At 49.2% G+C, this 6,197-nt stretch overlaps 1 pseudogene; it reads left to right on the top strand.

The window, feature by feature from the left end:
* Positions 1-2,249: 2,249 nt before the first annotated feature.
* LOC136156220 (serine/threonine-protein kinase ULK2 pseudogene) lies at positions 2,250-5,132 on the top strand (annotated as a pseudogene).
* Positions 5,133-6,197: the final 1,065 nt, after the last annotated feature.

Raw genomic sequence — 6,197 nt, 5'->3', positions numbered from 1 at the left:
CTTTCCATCGTGTCCTCATAGGGCAAAGAGCAGAGAGAAAAAGCAGCTCTCTCATGACTCTCACAAGAGTAAGAACCCCATCATGAGGGCCCATCCCCCTGACAGCATCAAATCCTCACTACCTCCCCAAAGAACCACCTCCTAATACCATCACATGGGAGGTAGGTTTCAGCATGTGAATGTTGAGGGGACACAAGTATTAATTCCAAAACAAGTATTAATGGGGAAATGAGAGGTTCTATGGAGATTATTGAGCTGCTACAAAGATCAGTGGTATTGGTATAAATTTCTAGAGAGAACTACAGTATAGAATATGTTCTATAAAGCATTCACAGGAGTGATGCATCTTTCTTCCTCAAAATAGTCCTTGGCATCAGGGACCCACTCCTGGAAATCACCTTTTGCTCAAGGAAATCCATCCTCTCATCACAAAAACTGATGAAGCGATGTGAATGACACAGAGGACTTTTCCATCTCTAAGATTCTGTGATTAAAATCTATTGGTCCAAATTTATTTCAAAAAGGTAGCCCAGATTTGATTTTGTTCACTTATTTGTGTGCCTACACTCTTGCATACACTTGCTATGCACAGTCAGACCAAAGTTGGCTAAATACAGGTTTTGGCTCCACGGGAGCATATAGTCTAGACTTTAGCAAAGAGCAGGGAAGAGAATAAATTAGTGAAGTGCCGAGGTCCAGCCCCGGCAGGACCAGGAATACCTAAGGGATGAGTGGCGTCGGCGAGGAAGAAGACCGACACACACAGAAGGTTGTGCAGAAGAGGTAGCTTTTTTTTTTTTTAATTTTTAGGATAGCTCAGTTTTTATAGAATGAACGTTACCTCTCCCTAGAGTCACCATATATTACATCAAATATTGGTTTGTGCTTCAGTCAATATTTTTTCTTTCCCATGTTTTACCCCTATGCATTCATCTACAATGTTTCCGATTGCAGGGTTTTTTCTTAAATGTCCTGTACCTAGTCTTCTTGCCTCAATGGCCTAACATTTTCATTCTAACAAAACAATGTTCTACAAATCTTAGGTATAGTGTAAATACTTTGGACAATAAAAGAATACATGGGAAGGGTCACAGTAACATGTTTGACATTTCTGAGAATAGTACCACGTAAAAACCCTGATATTTTTCTTTACCCAAAATCACAAAATCTCAATTTACAATGATTAACTATTAAACAGCAAAAATACCTCTAAAGCAGCAGAACACCTCTATTAATAGTGAGATAATGGCAGTGAAGCTGGTTAATATAAATCTTCTATTGAAATCCTATGTACCCCACTTCCTAACTCTACAAAAATACCCATAATATCCCATGTTGTTTAAAGAAAGGGAAACAATGAACAAATAGCAGCAAGGAAATAGCAATAATGAAAACCCTTTCAACCACGGAGCAAGTAAACTAAAGCAGTATATCTATTTCTAAATCTAAATGCCTCTACTCTTTTCTATTCTAGAACATTATAATCTGTTAAGCAAGCAGCCAAACTATACCTGTGGCCTTTTCTTTTCTGACTCGATGTTTATGGTCGTGTCCTGAGCCAGAGCAATCATGAGCATTTCCAAAAAGGCTTGGACTTTTCCAGGGAGGCCTTATTACTATATATAAAATTTCCAAAAATTAATAGAAAGCCCAACAACAGTAAGACAGAAGGAGGAAAGGGACATACCGGGCCCCCAGGCCAACCTCACGGGCAAAAGCTGCCTTGCAGATTCCTATGGCGGCTCCAGAGGGGACATATTGGGCCCCCGGGGCAGCCCTGTATGAGGAACAGTTGCCTTGCAGGTTCCTCTCTCTTCCCGTGACCTTGTCACGGCCTGGGCGCACCCCGGCGGCTCCCGATAGTGAAGAGCAGGACTAGAACAAATCTAAATAAGAGGATTTGATTTTATGTTTTACATTTTTTTTTTATTATTTAAAGCACACGGGAACTTTAATCTTTGTTGCAGCATGCGAGATCTTTAGTTGTGGCATATGCAATCTAGTTCCCCGACCAAGGATTGAACCCAGGTCCCCTGCAGTGGAAGCATGGACTCAACCACACGACCGCCAGTGAAGTCCCACAAATTAGGATTTTAGAATAATTTTGCAGTCCTTACTATGTCCCCAATAATTAGTTTCTTTTTTATCCAAAGTCCCTCATTCCATTCATGGCATTGTCTTCATAAATCAGTCTTTATCTCTCGTGTTAGTTTTCATTGCTACAGAAGCAGATGCTGAGCCAGGGATTCATGGGCAAGCACTTGATTGGAAGGGGCAAGAAACTTGGATGGGAGAGTCGGCGGGGCGGCCGGCGCGCGCGTGTGGGTCCTCCGCCCGGCAGGAGGCGCCACACAAGGCCGTGCCCGGTAAACCGGCCGGCGGCCGCGCGGAGCCGCGCCCTCGGAGAGGCAGAGGCGTAGATGGGCGGGGATAGGGGGCGCCTGGGTCGGCCCCTCTTCCAGGCGCTTGCGTTGCTCGGGTAGCGCCCAGTGGCGGAGACTGCGGCGCCCCTGCTCCGCGGCGCCGAGTCCGCTTCCTCACCGAGTCCGCTTCCTCACGGAGTCGGCGGCGGCCGGCACGAGGAGGGCCGGGCCCGGCCAGGCGCTGACCTCGGCCCCGCGCGGCCCTTCCCCGTTTCGGCCCGGCCTCTCGGCATGAGCGCCCGCCCGGGCCCGGGGTCGCGGCTGCCCCAGCTCGGCGGCCGGCGGGCACGCCCGGGGCGCGGTCTTGGAGATGGTGGGCGACTTCGAGTACAGCAAGCGGAACCTCTTGGGACGCGAGGCCTTCGCCGTGGTCTTCCGGGGGTGGCACCGCCAGGAAACTGATTGGGAGGTAGTTATTAAAAGTATTAATAAAAAGAACCTGTCAAAATCACAAATACTGCTTGGGAAGGAAATTAAAATCTTAAAGGAACTTCAGCATGAAAACACTCTAGCGCTCTTTGATGTTCAGGAATTACCCAGCTCTTTCTGGTGATGGGAATATTGCAGTGGTGGAGACTTGGAAAATTATTTGCAAGCTAAAGCACGTTCAGCGAGGACACCATCAGTGTTTCTGCATCAGATGGCAGCTGCCATGCGCATCCTGCACAGCAAGGGCATCATCCACAGGGACCTCAAGCCCCAGAAGATCCTGCTCCCATCCAACCGCAGGAAGTCCAATGTCAGTACTATTCGCATCAAAATAGCGGATTTTGGTTTTGCTCGTTACCTACATAGTAGCATGATGGCCGCCACGCTGTGCAGGTCCCCAATGTACATGGCTCCTGAGGTTATCTGTCTCAACATTACGATGCCAAGGCCGACTTGTGGAGCATCGGGACAGTGATATATCAGTGCCTCGTTGGAAAGCCACATTTTCAGGCTAATAGTCCTCAAGACCTAAGGATGATTTATGGGGGGAAAAAAAAAAAAACCACAGGATCTTAATACCTAGCGTTCCCAGAGAAATAGCACCCTATTTGGCTAATCTTTTGGGTTTGCTTCAGAGAAACCAAAAAGGTAAAATGGACTTTGAAGCATTTTTCAGCCATCCTTTCCTCGAGCAAGTTCCATTAAAAAAAAAAAAAAAAAAAAAAAATCAAAACAAAAAAACCTTCCCAGTCCCAGTGCCCATGTATGCCGGCTCTGCCTCCGGAGGCTCCTATGGCAGGTCTCCATCCTGTCGTTTCGCCTCTCCACCACCCCTTCCAGATATGCAGCGTATTCAGGAAGAAAACATCCTCCCCACCACTGGGTCCTCCCAACTTTTCCAGATGTCCAAAGATTCTGCCAGTACTAGTAGAAGGAAGTCTTCTTGTGACACGGATGACACTGTTTTGGGTCCACACAACATCTCGTCAGACCACTCATATGATGCGCCTATGGGAACTGCTGGCAGATGTGCTTCTAATGAGTTCTTGGTGTGTGGAGGGCAGTGCCAGCCCTCCACGTCCCCGCACAGCGCAGCTACCACCATGCCTGTCCCCACGCAGGTGAGGAACTACCAGCGCATAGAGCAGAACCTCACCTCCAATGCCGGCTCCGGCACAAATCTCCACGGCTCTCCACGATCTGCAGTGGTACGAAGGGCTAACACCAGCCCTCTGGGCTTCCACCAGCTGGGATCCTGCTCCCTGGCACTGGCAGGCGCGGTTCCGGATGTAAGACAAGACTCTCCACTGGCTCTTCCAGGCTTTACTCACCTTCTCCTCTGGTGGGCACCATTCCTGAGCCGTTCGGTCAGTGCTGCTGTGGGCATCCTTGGGGCCACGAATCCAGGAGTAGGAACTCATCAGGTTCTCCCGTGCTGCAGGCCCAGTTACCACAGCCTGTCCTATTAGGTGCTAGACTGCAGAGCGCCCCCACCCTCACCAACATCTACCAGAACAAGCAGAAGCTCAGAAAGCAGCACTCTGACCCCATGTGCCCATCCCAGGCTGGGGCTGGCTACAGCTGCTCCCCCCAGCCCAACTGGCATGGCAGCCTAGGGTCCTCCCCCACAGAGCTCCGTTACCAACCATCATTAGCTCTCCCACTAAGACCACGGCTCCTTTCATATTTCCCAAAACACAAGCATCTTCCAACCTGGTTGCCTTGGCCACTTGTCATGGGTCTTCCAAGGGGCACCAAGAGACGGGAACAATCCAAGGAAGTGCACTCACTGCGTCCTAGTACAAGGAGGGGAGAGGCAAAAGTCTGAACAGCTGGTCAAGGCAGCGTTTGGTAGGCCCATCAGTACTGGTAAATTATCCGGCCAACAAGTTAAAACACCTTTTGGTGGACATCAGGGCAGCGCCACAGTTTAAATACAGAACAACCAATGGATATAGCCCGTACAGAGTCTGTGGTTTTGCCCTGGCCCCTCCTATGGGAGCAGCAGCAAGTCCCAGGGCTGCTCACCTTGGGATCTCCCTCTCACAGGGCCACAGCCACCACGTGTGCCCAGGTGAATCTTCAGACAAAAACCACCTCAGGGGGATCTAGCGGCTCCGGGGGCACCCTGTGCTCCATCGGTGGCACGGGTGTGGGGGCTCCCCGCCGGGGCTGTGCTCAGGGTCCCCCCTTCTGGGAGCAGAGGTGGCTCCCAACCTGAGACATGTGCCTTATGGTGCATCACCTCCCAGCCTGGAGGGGCTCATCAAAAATAGTTAAGAGATATAATAGAAAAATCCAATCACATGAGGAATACATTAGACAATGCTGAGCTGTTCTGTGCTCAGTCACGTCCTACTCTTTGCAACCCCTGGACCATGGCCCACCAGGCTCCTTTGTCCATGGGATTCTCTAGGCAAGAATACTGAAGTGGGTTGCCATGCCCTCCTCCAGGGGATCTTCCCAACCCAGGCATCGAACCCAGGTCTCCCACATTGCAAGTGGATTCTTTACCATCTGAGCCACAGGGAAGCCCCAGAATCCTGGAGTAGGTAGCCTATTCCTTCTTCAGGGGAACTTCCCAACCCAGGAATCAAACTAGGGTCTCCTGCATTGCAGGCAGATTTTCTACCAGCTGAGCTGACAGGGGAGCCCAATTTAGAGAGCAGTGAGCTATTGATGAATAAATAGTTGGGCACAAGAAATTAAATAGGAGCCTACAATTAATAGGAAATGGCAGAGAAGAGGTGGAGATTTTCTGGGAAAGAACAGCTATTGGAGAGGGGATCTAGAGTAGGGACCCCCAACCTCTGGGCTGAGGACCAGTACCTCCTGTGAGATCAGCCACAACATTAGAAGAGAAGTAAAATGCACAATAACCACAATGTACTTGAATCACCCTGAAACCATCTCTCCCACTCCATAAAAAAAATTGTCTTCCACAAACCTGGTCCCTGACATCAAAGAGTTTGGGGACCGCTGGCCTTGAGTCCAAGAAGAAAGAGAAGGAATTAGCAAGAGCTGGAAAAGACTGATTTCAGTAGAAACTAAAGTACTTTCAAAGTACAGGGACTTCACTGTCGTAGGAAAAAAAACCCAATACAGGACTGTCCCAGTCTCACTCTTCCAGAAGTAAAATCCAGTACCCACATTCTCTCCTCTTTTCCTTCATACTCCTGCCAGCCCTCACTCAGGCACAGTTTCCAGTGCTTGTTATTCAGCATTCTGTTCATGGTCTCTCCTTGGGAAGTCCAGTTGTGTCTCCACTTGGCCAAGGTCAGAGAATATATGTAAGGGGCAAAAGGAACTTGTTCGAAGTTTCCATTGTCTTGGGGTTGGCTCTCA

The sequence above is a fragment of the Muntiacus reevesi genome, chromosome 1 (genome assembly GCF_963930625.1).
Source record: "Muntiacus reevesi chromosome 1, mMunRee1.1, whole genome shotgun sequence".
Taxonomy (NCBI): Eukaryota; Metazoa; Chordata; class Mammalia; order Artiodactyla; family Cervidae; genus Muntiacus; species Muntiacus reevesi.
Note: the sequence above shows the minus strand (reverse complement) of the source record. Positions and strands in the feature narration are given on the sequence as shown.